Source organism: Ips typographus, linkage group LG9 (assembly GCF_016097725.1).
Source record: "Ips typographus isolate SLU linkage group LG9, UJ_Ityp_2.0, whole genome shotgun sequence".
Taxonomy (NCBI): domain Eukaryota; kingdom Metazoa; phylum Arthropoda; class Insecta; order Coleoptera; family Curculionidae; genus Ips; species Ips typographus.
In genome coordinates this window covers 3336355-3353311 of record NC_138430.1, presented here as the reverse complement: position 1 = coordinate 3353311, position 16957 = coordinate 3336355, and the positions used below count along the sequence as shown (strand labels likewise).

Below are 16957 nucleotides of genomic sequence, written 5' to 3'. Positions count from 1 at the left end.
GTTCCAATCTTTTTTAAAAAAGTTAGCATGTTCAGCTTTTTGTCACTTTTCTTTATTATCTCAAATTTAAATTATGAAAAATTATTTAAACTATTTGTAATCTATTGTCAATTTTCAAAATAACTGCCATAAATCTCAGAAACACGTCTTGTTTCCGTAACTGTGTTAAGCTGTAATTCTTGCAAATTGTAGTGAAATTTTGATAGTTTTGTCATTAGTCGCAGATATCACGTAGTTTTTGGAGGATAATTTAGCTAGGTAGTCACGTGACTACTGTCAGGAACACATTTACATGTCAAAAGTAAAGAAATGACAATTTTAAAATTTATATTTCCTATCCAATTTGGTACAACCAGGGAGAAAAGTGTCAAAGTTTGAACTGCCAGGAACATTATTGTTTAAAAGGACAATCAGGGACAAAATAGCCTGTAAAACCTACTTGGAGTGAGAAAGTTACTATTACTATTTTGAAATCTTGATTGAATTTCCTATTAATTAACCTGAAAAAATACTACAAAAAATTGTACAGTCAGGGAGAATAGCAATTTCAAAATTTGAACTGACAGAAATACAGTTTGAAAGGACAGTCAAGAACAGAATCGCCTGTAAAACCCACTTGTAGAGAGAAAATGGCTGTTTAAGCACATTTTTTAAATCTACATTAAATTTCCCATTAAATAACTTCAAAAAATACTACAATATTTGGTACAGTTAGGGAGAAAAGCGGTGTCAAAGTTTCAACTGCCAGAAAATTTGTAATTTACCAGTAATTGATTGGTCAAATTTTTCAGGTAAAGTAAAATATTTACTTTACCGGTACTATCACTAGAATTAATGCAGTTTTGGATTAAAATTAGGATTACATAAAGCTTTTCGAAAAGGTATCAAAAATCCTGTTTTGCACGACGTATTTATAAGGAAAAACTTTTTCTGCATACGTTCTGTTCAATCAAATCGAAAAAATTGGTACTGTCTCATATTAAGTTAAAAATTTCAAATGTGAATCATATCTCAAAAAATTATGAAAATTCGTCATATAATTGCATATTATTTGAAGTTCTTAGCAAATACAATAATTACATATTATTTTTAAATAGCAATATTTTACCTTTTTTGTAAAGTACTCGTCTTTGGTGGTGCCTTACTTTTGGGGGAAACAGTACTTAAAACAATTGTTTCTAATTTCTAAATAAATTTTGTGGTTTTTCAGACGCGAAATCATGATAATATTTATTATAGGTAGATACTTTATAATGTGCATGTTATGAGATATGGACCAAAAAAATATTACATTATCTCCAACTAGTAAGCAGAGAAATAGATAACATCTATGGGCCACAAGTCGGAAAACGTCATAGTCACGTGGGCATTTAACCAATAGAACTGCTGTTTCTTACTGTCATTTACTGTTTCTTAGTTGGAAACCAGACAGGAATTGTCTCTGCGTCTGCAAACAAACCTAAAAGAAACTATATAAAAAATACTTTTTTCCTGTAAAAGTATTGTATTTTCTTTTTCAAAGTATGCGTAGGCAGTTCATCTAAAAGCTAGAATAAACCGAACTACCTACTAGAAAAATATTATTGTATACGAAAACACTCACGAGAAAATTACAATTCTAAATATTCTTCAACCCTTCCTGTATAATGTGAATGAACAATATTAATTTTAGATTAATAGCTTTACTTGGTATCTTGTAGGTACCATAGTTTCAGGGATACCATGTACAAGGCCAATAATTTATTGCAGCAAGAAACTCTGGATGGAATCATATTACCAGAGACGATTTTGCCTCACTTTTGGTATCTTGAAATAGTTAACCAATTGGTTACACTGGTGGTTAATATTACGTCATGATTGTGACGTTACTGCGCTTTAAAAGCCGAAATCAACTGGTTTACAGTTTTCTTCAAATATCTCGAAAACAAAAACTGCTGGGTTATTTTTCAAAAGAGATTTGAATTAGCCATGTAATTCTTTAAAACTTTTCTAATTTAAACATTTTTGTACCTTCGATAATAATTTGGAAATTTCGAATTTGGGACAGAATAAATAGTAAAATTCATAAAGTTAACTATGGCAACGGAGCAAAAATTTCCAATTTTGATAATTCATGATGGTGTAATATAATAATAATTGATGGAACTACTTAGCTTAATTATCTCAATTAAAGCACTTTGGTTTTATTTAGAGCTAGGCATAAACAGTTAAAGGACTAATAAAATGTAGGCCTCCTTAAATCATTCTGTCAGAGTTAACTCTTTTCTAGAAAAATGCGTAACTCACCCAAAAACTCCAGTTGTCTCCGCTTAACACATTAGGGTACTATTTACATAGTTAGACACAATAATTATCCTAAAACACCAGAAACACCAACAGCAATTAACACTACGTTCACTGCACAAATCCGAGTGAAAAAGTTTCCAGTTTCCGTTACGAAACTTGAGCGATTTCGCGAGTTTCGCAACCCCAGCCTGATGCAGGAGCGTACTCGTTACCGCTGCGGGGCTACTGACTTCTGCGGCTGCAGCAAAATCTGAGCCTCCGCACGATCTCGCAAGAGAGATGGCGCACGCGTTTTCTCCTGCTACGCTCTATTTGACACCTCTGCTCTCACCAACCTGACCCATTGGACTTTTTCCCGGTATGTGACGACGACTATTTACCTGGAATTTGAACTTTTCCAACTCCAACCGAATACCGTACCGGAAACTGAGAGTTACAAAGGGTCAAATCAAAAACTTTTAAAATTATGAGCACGTTGACGTTTTACTTCGTTTCTCCAGTTCAGTGAGAAATTTACGATGTGGGTGGTTTTACTGTGCTGTCAGAGATGCAATCAAACAATGATAGAAAATTCCAATATGGTTGTGGTTTTGCATCAGATTGACTAAAATACATACGCTATCCAACTGCAAATTTAATTTTCTCCAACCCATCATAATCGTTTTATGTACTGTAAGTCACAAAAACCTTAGTACGACTCTTTACAGGGTTATTAATTATAAATTACCCACCCCTTATCATCGTTATTCGTCTTATTACGATTTTTAAATGGTTTGTCTTTATGTCATATACAGGGACGAAAAGGATGTAAGGAATTTTCTGTGCTCTTTGAGATACTCTGTGGAGAGAACAACTGAGAATTGAAAACAGTTTATAACATCAACTTGAAGCCCGTTATTTTCTGAACGTTTCCCTTTTTTATTTCCTTTGATATCTCAATTATTAAAGAAAATACAGGGTTTCGAAGAAAATGTGGATATTGATCTTATTTTTTCACACCTGTTTTAGAAGTAATCTATTGCCATGGTTTTCTAATCAAATTTGCTGTACGTCATTGGTTCTTTGTCTTCTAATTTTTACCAATTTTCGAAACCTTATATTATATTACCTCTTCTGTATTTCAGTTGCTCATAAAGTTACCAAAAAAAGAAGAACGGTTTTCGGTAGAAGTTTTCATGTAGAATCCAATAGCGTAGTCAGTTTTTTTCTATTCCGTTTAGTTTCTGACATATGACAGTAAGTTACATTTTTTTAAATGGAACATCCTATATATTTTTACGTCATTTAATTCTGTTGATTTTTACCTTTTCAACGGTGTGTTACAACATATAAGTTTGTAGAGGTTAATCCTGTTATTTTAAAAAAAGACCTTTGCTAAGCTAAAAAAAGGCCAATATCTAAAATACCAAACAAAATTGGAAATCATATAAACTAACACATCAGAAAATTAAATATTTTTAATAAATCTTATTAAAAATCTAAGTTACAAACAGTTCTACCGTCACTTTAATAAGAAAAGTGGCCATTTCTATTTTCTACTATTTTTAAGGTAGAAGTTGAAAAAACTGTTTACAAACGACATGTAACCTACAGTGTGACCCATTTAGAATGGAAACACCCCTATAAAATTTTAGGTTATTAACCGATTTCAATGATTTTTTTTTTGAAATAATTAGGAAGTCTATTACGGGAGAAAATTTTAAATATTTATTTCAGTTTTCAAGTCATATTACGATACTTTTTCTTGATAGAAAATGGAGAATTTTTATTAGCGATTTTTTTATTGAAAAAATTACTACGCCACTGGATCTATAGTGCTTTCAAATAGCTGTGACCAAATTTTTTATTTATTTTTTTCTTTTTTTTTTTTGTTTTTTTTTATTTTATTTTTTTTTTTTAGAAATTAATCAATTAATAATTAATAATAAACAAGTAAATAGTAACACCATTTCTATGGCAACAGTTGATACAGGGTGTTCTTTTGTGACCCTTAGCTTAGAGGATTTTTGAATTTTAATTTGTCATAACTTTGTTATTAATGAATGGATTTTCATGAAATTTTGGTCACAGCTATTTGAAAGCACTATAGATCCAGTGGCGTAGTATTTTTTTCAATAAAAAAATCGGTAATAAAAATTCTCCATTTTCTATCAAGAAAAAGTATCGTAATATGACCTGAAAACTGAAATAAATATTTAACATTTTCTCCCGCAATAGACATTTCATTCCTAATTATTTCAAAAAAAAAATCATTGAAATCGGTTAATAACCTAAAATTTTATAGGGGTGTTTCCATTCTAAATGGGTCACACTGTATTAATAAGAACATAGCCAAATTTTGTTTCGACTGTGGGTATTTTTATACATCTTATTAAGCACTTTTTTGTTAAGGAAACGCTTTTTTTCTAATTACCAAGATTAACGTTTACAAACTTATATGTTTTAATACACCGCTAAAACAGTAAAATTCAACAGAATTAAATGAACTAAAAATATATAGGGTGTTCCATTTAAAAAAATATAACTTACTGTCATATGTCAGACATTAAACGTAATAGAAAAAAACTGACTACGCCATTGGATTCTACGGCAAAACTTCTACCGGAAACCGTTTTACCTTTTTTGATAACTTTAATAGCAAATGAAATACAGAAGGGGTTTCTCAGGTCAGAAAAAGAGATCAGAACACGTATGCTACTTTTTTTCTATCTATTACCGTTTTCTCTGTACCCCGTAAAACCATCGAAAATGCATCACCCTGTACAGTAGTATACAGTTCTTACACATATTTAAATATTACATTGAAATTAATAAAAACAAACGTGCTGCAAAACGAGCCTACAGAGTGTTGTATCCTAATTGTCCTAAACCATCAGATCGTACGTTCTTTAATATCTACAGAAAAGTAAATAATACCTATAGTTTTAGTAGGAAAAAACGGACAGTTAAAGTTAACAAAAATTAGCATTTGGATATACGCCTTAATTTTGAAGGTAACTCGATTCATATTTACATAATAGACTTTTTTAATGAAAAACGCTGAAGTTTTGTCATTTTTGTATCAATCCTAATACTCTGACGTGTTTCGCTGCGGCTTATCAGAGAGTCTATAGGGCTTGATAATCAAAGAACTGTCTAGCTAGACGAATTATATTACTTTTAGAAAATTCCGAATCTTTTACAAATACCGCTGCTGAATAATGAATTAAAAGTTATTTAAAGATCCAAAGGATATTAAAGAAAAATAATTACAGACCGTACAAAATGTTACCAATGCAGACTAATGCTCAAAAAAAGTAAAGGCTAGATTTTTGTCAGGATATGCTCCACAACCTAAATGAAGATTATTTTTCCAGAATAATTTGCACTGATGAGTTATTTACATTTTCTACGGCAGGAATATTCAATAGAAAAAATCCTGGGAAAATCAAAAAATCTGGGAAAGTTCAGAGCATCAGTAATATTTTGAAATGTTAATTTAATGTAAGTTTGTCACTTATCTTTCTAGATTAGCAGGTAATGCTAAGTGTGCACGGTGAAAAAGACAGGATAGTTCAGTAAAAAGCGTATGCTACGTGCTATTTATGCACTATAATTTGCACGTAGCATACGCTTTTTACTGAAATACCCTGACTTATGTTTCTTATCAGAAAAGGTCATAGTCACATGGGCATTTAACCAATGGAACTTCTGTTTCTTACTGACATTTACTGTTTCATAGTTAGAAACAGATTTAAGTTCGTTTTGCTTTGGTTTGGTGTAGAATTATCGTATTGCTGTATTGTTTGATCAGATGTCTAGTGTGATTCTGACTTTCCACATTTTTGATTTTTCATAATTGAATAATCTACGACGCACATTTTATACCTAAAAAGTACGACTTAAGAATAATTGGGTTGTTTGGAACCGGAAATTCAATTTTTTAAAAGAAAAAGCAATTACTATTATAATAAGCATTCTCTTGCAACCTTTGGTTTTGATTTCACTTTATTTTTAGTAATTTCAGCAAAAACCCTCACATTAACTAAAAGCACTGTTAGACATAATTCACTTTCAGCAACTCTACATGTCGCTGGCAAGTCGATTGCAGAGAGTTATCTTGCGGGGTTTTTGTTTGTTTAATATCCGCGAACAATCTATACTTAGTCAAGTTGATAAATGCCGTTGAAAGCCTTTATGTTCCGATAAACCCGCCTTTTATCAATTTGTTTCGGAATCTCCCCCACTAACTTTCGCCTTGAAAAATACCAGTTTATTCGTTCAAATAAAGTTTATGTCCGATTTTATTTCACATTTTTTTTTTCTCACCCCGATTTGTATTTAAATGATATTCGATTCGGTGTCGTGAGGGGTCTCCAAACCGTCAGTCTGAATAACGTTTAGACTGAAGGAAATTCCAAGTTTTATGTTTGGTTTTATTGATAAAATGGCGTTTCATTGATGGTTAAGTGAAAACTGATTTTCAACCAATTGCTAAAAGCTTTTTGTTGTATTTTTTTAATTAAAAATGTTAGTTTTTAAGCTATTATTGGGTGATTTTGTTGTTCAAAGTGATTTGCTATCCAACAACATCAGAACAGGGCAGTTAAACAACAAATCAATGACGAAAACGTAAATGAACGTTGTTTTGTTTTTTGATAGGTAACATTCTAAAAACAGGTAGGTAAACGTCAGAGCTGTCAAAATTTAACCTGTAAATTCATTTCAGCAAATTTACACACATATCTAATCATTTAAGCATGTTTTTTTTTAATTTTACCTAACCTGCAGAAAAAAATCTAAAATGCATTTTATAGCTCTATAAACCAAATTTTGTCGGTTACGTATGTATCTATCAGTTGTCAAACCACGTCATACTCCAATAGACATATAAATATTCCATTATAGACGTATAAAATACTGCTTACAGTGTGTCTTGACTGTACAGTAACCAAATATTAAATCGAGTTGTTTTTATAGCTCCATGAGCTAAAGTTTGACAGTTGCTCTCTACCTGACAGCTATCAAATGACATTCCAACTATTTAATGACGTCACGACTGTCAAATAACTATCCATAAACATTTAAAATGTGTTTTTGTGGCATTTTGCTTAAGCTGTACCAAAATAACACTAGCTGAACTTTAAAGCTCCGTACATGGAATTTTTGTCGGTAGCGCTATATGTGACAACTGTCAAATTACATCCTAAGTACAGAAATATGGTGCAACTGTCAAAAATGCAACCTATAAAGTATAGTTTTAGTTGCGTTTTACCTAATCTGTAAAAAGTGTTTTTCTGATGAATGTTTGTGTACCTAACCTGACATTTTGCATGTAAACTGTTAAAGCTTTATATTTTGTAAGCTAAAATAAACATTTCTTAGATTCTTGTATGTTTGCTGTTGATACATGCGTAAAACAAATCTTTACAACGAAAAAGTCACGCCATCCAATACCATTTGTACGATAAAAGAGAAAGCTACAAAGTTGGAACATAAACAAATTTAACAGCCGTTGGCCTCAGCATGTTATCGTGAAAGAAATACACGCGTCGGTGCTATTGAGCCTTATAAATACGACTCTGGAGAGACATACCTTCCGAGTAGATTGAAAACTTTGTAGTTATTTATACAATTCGGAAAGTTGATTGCAAAATATTACCTCCGAGGTTCAACGGGAGAAGTGTCACCTATTTTGAGCCCGCCTCCAGGCCAAGCTAAAAACCATATCAACAAAACTTTTCGTGTATATGAAAGATGGGGAGAAATGTTAAGTGGTTGGAATTGCCCGAAGCTATGCAAAAATGTTTTTTTTTTAGGTAAAAATTACAAGATGTTGTTTGCCTCTCGTGTAATATTGTCACTGAAATTCAAATTATGGAAATCAAACCAATATGTCATTCAGAAGAAAATAATGCAAATTTCAATTTTCTTATTTTAAGTTTTATTTAAAAAAAAAACAACAAAACTAACTAACCTAAGCAAAGCTTTTCCGATCCGTTTTTTATCTTTTTTATTAATAATTTTTAAAAGAGCGTGCGCGAATGATACCATTCCCGCACTATTTTTGTTCTCGAAATATAGACTTTTCCGCACTAGGGTGGAAAAAATAAATTATGTTAATTTACGTATCATATTTTAAACTCTTATTCCATAATAATTGTTTATTTATTATTAATATTAGTAAGAAGTAAGATCAACTTTGAAGGTTGTACTTATCTTTTATTTTTGTCCTTAATATTTATAATGTGCCGTCATACAGGGTGGTCCAGTTTTAAATGTCAATAATTCACCAATCCATAGCCAATTAAAAAATAAGTTGACATGCATTATGTCATTTTTCTGAAAAATGCATTCTAAGGAAAATACAGTCGTTCAAATTGCTGTTTAAAAAAAAACAGAAGAAAGACTTAGTTTTGAAAATTGACTGAGAAAAGATAAAAATTGATTTCAGAAGCTTAAAAATTGTGTTTGTAACCAGTTTTCATGCAAATTGAGAGACTTTAATATTGAAAATTGATTTGTACTTGTAGACATAAAAAACTACTTTTTCTAGAATTTTTTACTACAAATTCATACATTTAAACCTTAAAAATTGACTTGAACACCAAAAAGTGACTATGAACTAATGAAAAGTAACATCAGAAGCTTAAAATTTGCATTTGAAGTAAGTTTTCATAATTTTAAGACAAATTTCAATATTTTAATTTTGAAAATAGTCTTAGATAGAGGACATTGACATTAAATTCATGAAAATCGTCTTGAAAACTAACTTTTCTTGCTTTTAACTTTGCTTTTAATTTTCTCAGAATTCTGGACTATTTTTAGTGTTTCAAAACTGCTTTCAGCTTGGAAAATCGAGTTTCAAGACTATCTTTACCAAGTTATTGACACAGCAAACTTAAAAACAATTTTCACATTCTTCATAGACTTAAAATGGCATTCCAAGCTTTGTCACTATTCAATCGACTTCTAGACCTCAGTGCTAAAAATTCGAGTATTTCTTAAAAATCTAGATTGTTTTTAGTGCTTTAAGGCTGTTTTCAGTACCTCAAATCGAGTTTTAAGACTATCTTTACAAAGTTTTTGACTTATCAGGTCTAAAAGCCAAAAGCCAATTTGTACACTGTCCACAGTCTTGAAAATGTTATTTCAAGCTTCTTCAGTATTAAATTGACTTCTACACTCATCATAGGTGCAATAAATTGTAGCATCTTTAAGAAATTCAGACTGTTTTTAGTGCTTTTTAAGACTGAAAAATCGAGTTTAAGAATATTTCCAAAAGTCAAGTTTCTTCAGTAATAAAAGTAAAAAAAATTTGGTATCAAATGCCAAATCATTTTTAGAAATGAAATAGTTCGAAAATTTAATTTACTTCTAGACTTGTACCAGTCCAGAAAATTGAGTTGTACACCAATTGAAGTCCTGAAAATAGACTTTTGGACTCTCTTTAGTCCTAGTAAAGTCAGTTCTAGCTTTAAAAGTTAACTTTTAGATTATCTTTAGAAGTAAAAAATGAGTTTCATGCACAATACAATCTTTGTCTTGATTTCCGGACTGTTTTTAGTTCTTGAAATCCAGTTTCAGACACTCCACCAGGATGGCAGTTTGAGAAAACAATTTATAAGACTATTCTTAGTAGTAAATAGCAAGTTTTTAGACTATTCGGTACCAATTTGGACTCTCACAAGTCTTGAATGTTCAGTTTTACACTATAAAACGATTTTTTAAATTGAAATTTGAAGGACTGTAGGTTCCTTAGGAAACGTTTTTCAGAACTTATTTTTTGATTGGCTATCGAATGGTGAATTATTGACACTTAAAACTGGACCATCCTGTATTTGAGTTACATACATATGAATATGTATAAAAGATTGTTAAATTTACTATTATTGTAAATTACTTTTTCAATTTTAATTTATCATTTATTTTTAGTTGTCGTTCTTTCCAATTATTGAAACCGCTCGTAACTTCCAAATTAAATTTTCTTTTTTCGTTTTCCGGAAAATTGGGAAAACGTCAGAAGCTACATTTTAAACGTTCGTTTCGTTTTGACTTAAGTAAAAGTTTTGGTAAAGTTGCTATATCAAAAGTATGTTGTAGTATGTATGTTATCACTTTTTTTTCTCTTTATTTAGATAATTTACAACCCTTTAGATAGCAACTTCACAAAATCGTACTTACATCAAAACTAAACGTAATCGCACAGTTTTTTGTTTTTTTCCATAATCTCAGCCAAATTTTACATTATTCTGTAAGCAAAAATTAAATAATGGAATCAACAAATTTGGCATACATTTTTTTGCGATTTTGTAAATTATACAAAATTAATAGCACAAAGCACACTGATTGTCATTTCTTTTGCATAATGGCAACAATAACAAAGGTTTAAAAAGTGTTTTTCTGCCCTTTAGAAACTAAATAACACCATCATCAAGTAGATCATTGAAAAGGATTTTTAAGCGCTTTCTAAAAATGCAAAAATTCAAGATTGCGGCCAAAAGCCTTATCCACCGCAATTCCATATCTCGGAAACCAATAACCATAGATTTTTTCTAATTACGTCATCGTGTTCTACGTGCATTAACAATGTCTTAGTTTCTCTTTGGCTTTGTTAAAGAGCTGTAAGCAATTGTTTAAAATGCAGCTTCTGACATTTTCCCAATTTTCCGGAAAACGGAGAAAACCGACTCTGTAGTCGACGAGATTCCAATACATGTAGAACCAATTTGGAACACACTGCATACTAACAATATAACGTTTGCTTTTTTATTTGTTACATTTGTATGACCACCAGAGGCCGTAACTGCCATCTTAAATTTTAAAATTGCATTTTCTATAAATTTTGCACAATAAATTTTTTTCCTTATTCTTAAAGCGAACCAATTTATCTATCATTTTCGTATAAAACAAATTTCTGTTATTTCGAAAACAAATATGGCGTGAGGTGTTAACGGTTTGACCAATTTTAACAAATTCGGTATTGTTGAAAAGAGGATTTCTTGGGCAATAAGAATCAAGCAAAATATAGTTAATTTAGTGGAATCTTTCTACGCCAGGGGGCTACTTTTGACACCATGACTCAAATTCCAAAAAAAATGAAATAATATGACTTTTTCTTTATGAAAAAGTAGCCAAATAACATCCAAATAGGCCAGTGAACCCCTTTTTTCAAATTCTCGTTCCTAACCTGAAATATTGAGAAAATGAGATTATGAGATATGGTAACAGTCTTATTGGGTCACCCGGTACTTTACGGCTTGAATTTTTTATTAAATTTTGTTAACCAACTAAAATATTGTGTTGACTGTCATCGTAGTTGAACTAACTAACAAGAATTTAATTCATTTTCTAACAAAAAAAAAATCAATTTACCTGTCTTTTGTTCAATATGTGATACGTAATCTAAAAAAGCTTCGAATGAATTACTCAATTACACGGTCCCCTTCAGTGTGTTACGAGTGGCAAATTTGCAATGGTTGCCATAGTTCCAGCCTCCCTGGAAATTAAAAAGCAATCAACGGCCTTTAAATTGCCCTTTAGTTCGAGGGAGCGGGAGAAAATGTAGCTAATTTAGAACAGCGAATGCAAATTTACGCCCGACATTGCTTTGTCTAACAATTCGTACCTGCTAGATACGGCTTAATTAACTAACGATATCTGTCGTGTGGTGAGCTTTTTGTTCCCTGACAGTCGCATTCAAATTTAGATAATTTTTTGGCAGGAATAAATTATTTATTTAAGCAAAACGCAATTTTAATTGCTCTTTAGGTGTTCTGTTGGTTTATCCCTTCTTTCTACTCCATCTCTTGGAAATAATTGACAAACTTCATTAAATTAGGCACATGCCGACCCGTTCCGGCAATAGCATTTTCACAACTCATTTAAGCTTGAGAATCGCCTAATTAAGAGGGACGTAGTAAATGAAATGTGGATTCTGATTCGTATTTCAGACTGTTCTACTAATCTCGTAGAGCTAATGTTAGTAGAAGACAAATTTTGAGCAATTTTACATAACTTAGTTAAAGTAAGTAACTTATTGCAGAAAATCAGCGTAACTTATTTTGTATAATTGTACATTAAAACAAAGTGAAGCAATTACTAAACCATTTCTTCGACCATTAATTTCGTATCAGCAACACGCCACAATTTGCCATTGGAAATTCAAAGCATAAAGCATGACAAAAAACGCTTTTCCCAAATCCATTAGCTTAATATATTTGGTTTTTATGGCAAATGGTTCGCAAATGTACCTTCTATTTGACTCGTTGCTGTCTGACATGTGTTGCCACCAGAGTTGAATTTTAAGTAGGTCGGACCGCATCACGTACACGTTACGAAAAATTGAACATTGGTATTATAGTCTTCTGGACTGTCTGTCTGAAACAGGGATACGATGAGAAATAAGATTTGGGAACGACTGGCAAGATGTAGGTAAGCTTGTGACAGAAAATGAATGGCTTTTTACTTGTAGTGAACGTGTCTAACTTTATTGCAATTCAATTTGTTTTTCATATTGAACATTAAAAATTATGATGAAACAAAATCCAATTCAGTATTTTCTATCACAACTCCGTGGAAAACATGATTGTATGTTGGAAAAATTGAAAAGTGCCCTAATGCATTTCCTCTATAGAAATATGAGCGTTGCTAAAAGCCATCATTGCTTTTAAAGACGGAGTAACACAAAGAGAACAGCTTAGGACCTTGTCAATCTCAGCTCTCGATGAACTGAATGGAAATAGAGTAATACTGTCATTGTCATTTTATATAGTATAGAACCCATTTATTATTATCCGTTATTGGACTCGAATGTCATTAATTGCTTGATTATTCACCCCTTGAATGAAAATTGAATCACGTTTGCAAACCAATTTTTTAATTTTCTATGCAATTGCAAAAAAGTACCACTTTCCGCACTTGTTCGATAACTAATAATACAATTAAGGTAAAATAATATCAAAATTATGCATAGAAATGTCAAGTTAAGTACAGAGATACTATTGCAAATCAATGCTTTAGAGAGACCAAGAGATAGACTTTCTAAATGACATGTGTCAGTGTTTTAAAATTACTATGTGACGTCATTGAACAGTTGGTCACGTGTCCAAGTCTGACTAGAGTTTTCTGACCCTCTGTCAAAAAGTGTCACATCCATTTTGGCACCTTGACACATGTCATCTACAACGTGTTTAGAGCACAGATTTGCTATAGTTGTCTCTCTTATTCTCATATATAATTTTAAAGTTTCCATACCTGTATAGTCTGAGATTGGCTCTCAGGAATTATTCCTAATCCTAATATATACAGTGTTTTTGTAAAAGTACTGTCTATCGACAAAAATGTGCGCTTTCATTTTTTTCAACAATGCTTGGACTCGTCAATTAATATTTTCAACTTCTTTTTTTTATCATTTTGAGTTTTTTTAATTGTCACACAAAAAGGAAAATAGAAGTCATAAATAAATATTAACGTGTTTTTCCGAAATACAGGATGGTCCAGTTTTAAATGTCAATAATTCACCAATCCATAGCCAATTAAAAAATAAGTTGACATTTATTTTGTCATTTTCCTGAAAAGTGCTTCTTAAGGAAAATACAGTCCTTCAAATTTCTGTTTAAAAAATCGTTTTTTTTTGTCATAACTGTCAGACCGTTGGAGCAATTTTGATCAAATTTGGAGCAAGCACTTTATTACACGTTATTACGGTCAACGACCCAAAACTAACCCAACCCAACTTAAAAATTGTCTTGAAAACGGAAAATTCACTTAAGAAGTTTAAAAAATATTATTGTAGCCAGTTTTCATAGTTTCCAGACAAACTAAAGGACTTTAGTTTTGAAAATTGAATTAGAAAAGATAAAAATTTTAGAAGCTTAAAAATTGTGTTTGTAACCAGTTTTCATGCAAATCGAGAGACTTTAATACTAAAAATTGACTTGTAGACATAAAAACTACTTTTTCAAGAATTTGTTACTACAAATTCATACATTTAAACCTTAAAAATTGACTTGAACCCCAAAATGTGACTGAACTAATGAAGTCAGACAGACATCAGAAACTTAAAATTTGCATTTGAAGTAAGTTTTCATAATTTGAAGACAAATTTCAATATTTTAGTCTTGAAAATAGTCTTAGAAGCAGGACATTGACATTAGATTCATGAAAATTGTCTTGAAAACTAACTTTTCGTGCTTTTTACTTTGCTTTTCATTTTTTTCGAATTCTGGACTATTTTTAGTGCTTCAAAACTGCTTTCAGCTTGGAAAATCGAGTTTCAAGACTATCTTCACCAAGTTATTGACATAGCAAACTTAAAAAACAATTTTTACATTCTTCATAGACTTAAAATGGCATTCCAAGCTCTGTCACTATTAAATCGACTTCTAGACACCTCAGTGCTAGAAATTCGGGTATTCAACTAGACTGTTTTTAGTGTTTTAAAGCTGTTTTCAGTGCTTCAGATCGAGTTTCAAGACTATCTTTACAAAGTTTTTGACTTATCAAGCCAGTTTGTCCACTGGACTTGAACTGACTGTCTTGAAAATGTTATTTCAAGCTTCTTCACTATTAAATTGACTTCTACACTCATAGGTGCAATAAATTGTAGCATCTCTAAGAAATTCAGACTCTTTTTAAGACTGAAAAATCGAGTTTAAGACTATTTCCAAAAGTCAAGTTTCTTCAGTAATAAAAGTAAAAAATGTTGGTACCAAATACTACAATAATAGTCTTGAGAACTAATTTTTAGAAATAAAATAGTCCGAAAATTTAATTTACTTCTAGACTTGTTGTCCAGTCCAGAAAATTGAGTTGTACACCAATTAAAGTCTTGAAAATATACTTTTGGACTCTCTTTAGTCCTAGTAAAGTCAGTTCTAGCATTAAAAGTCAACTTTTATATTATTTTTAGTAGTAAAAAATGAGTTTCATGCACAATACAATCTTTGTCTTGATTTCCGGACTTTTTTTAGTTCTTGAATGCCAGTTTCAGACACTCAACCAGGATGGCAGTCTGAGAAAGCGAATCATAAGACCATTCCTAGTAGTAAAAAAGTTTTTAGGCTATTCAGTACAAATTTGGACTTTCACAAGTCTTGAATGTTCAGTTTTAAACTATAAAACGATTTTTTAAATTGAAATTTGGAGGACTGTATCTTCCTTAGGAAACGTTTTTCAGAAAAATGACATAATGCAAGTCAACTTATTTTTTGATTAGCTGTCAAATGGTGAATTATCGACACTTAAAACTGGACCACCCTGTATAAGAATCCGAAACTGGTTACATAAACTGCTATTTCATCATTGAATGGCCAATTCTGTGCAGTATCGTTGCATCAAACCAAATTTCCAATTTTTTCCATTGATCGGCTTTTTAGCCTTGTCAGCAAGTGGCGAAAAATATCAGTGAAAGTCGGAAGCGATTTAACAAAATGGAGGTGACTATCAATGTGGAAAGTGGCTATCCAGTGAAATGGGTTTAATCAGGCATTATCGGAATTAGGGCCAGAGAGACAGCTTGTAAACATGTTTCTGCAAGGACGGTGTCGCTCTAAGCGACATAAAATCAATTACAGTACAAACCAATGTGTGGTTGATTTTAGGGCATTAGGCAGTAACGATTTAATCCGTAATAAAACTTAATCTAAAATACGATTAATTTATGTTGATAAGTTTTTTCTTTAGTAGTATGCAAATTTTAATATAATATACAACATTAAACCAATAACAGATTTAAACTCCAAAAAAACTATTTTGTTCAAAAACTCGAGTCCTTCGTCACTTTAAAAGTAAAATTACGGTTAAGTGATTTTTTAAAATTAGAACACTTTTGAAATAACATAATATATTTTCTCTAGCTAAACAAATCTCAAATTTAAAATTTTTATGCATACCTGTACTATATGAATTGTTATTTGCCAGAAAGCTTCCATTAGGATTAGTCACAATTTAAAAAATGTGCGTAAAATCTGGCTTGATGATGTGGAAACACATTATCAAATACGCCCGATAACCACATAAAAAATAGGGCATTTTTGTTTTAAACACAGAAAACAAAGAAAGGTTCCATTTTATTTGCAAAGTTTGTGCTATTTGCATTTCAGTTAGCTAAATCTAGTCATAACGGCAGTTTTGTTTGAAAATAAATCGTAATTCAGGTTACCATTTAATCTGAATTTTTGCATTTTTCTCTTTAAATCTGTTCGAAAATATTCAGCAATTCCTGATAAATTATTCGCTGGGACGTGTAACAACATGACGACGTGATTTCAGTTCATGAACGATAACTGAAGTTAAACATTTTTACTGTATGAACATCAACCGATGAAATAAGGTGTTATTAAAATTCGTTTGCAATAAAACAGTCAATCAATACAAATAAAAGGTTTTTATTAATACCATCAGCATTTATTTTAGTGCCTTGGATACCATTAAATCGGTTGATTTTATTTGTGTTTAGATACGGTAAGGGAATCCTTGCAATAAAGTCTTGACGATTCCAATTTTCTTTTTCGGACAAAACGAAATGGGATGGACGGTCAACCGCACAAATTAAACACTAAATCGGTGGTAGTAAATACAATATTACATCTTCTAGCAAATAAATTAAAATGTATTTACCATGTTTTGATTCTATTTTTAGTTGATCACCCTTAGGTGCAGTTTTGTCTAATTTTGCTGAGTTCACGGA

At 31.2% G+C, this 16957-nt stretch overlaps 1 protein-coding gene and 1 long non-coding RNA gene across 2 annotated transcripts in view; one reads left to right on the top strand and one right to left on the bottom strand.

The window, feature by feature from the left end:
- LOC145733906 (uncharacterized) overlaps nucleotides 1–2488 on the bottom strand; it is a 68039-nt gene extending 65551 nt beyond the window's left edge. The window contains exon 1 of the mRNA XM_081986938.1: nucleotides 2287–2488. The gene's annotated coding sequence lies outside the window, so the exon portion shown is untranslated. The remainder of the gene's footprint in view (nucleotides 1–2286) is intronic.
- The window catches only part of LOC145734182 (uncharacterized), a 153377-nt gene that overhangs the window by 121327 nt on the left and 15093 nt on the right, over nucleotides 1–16957 (top strand). The window lies entirely within an intron of this gene.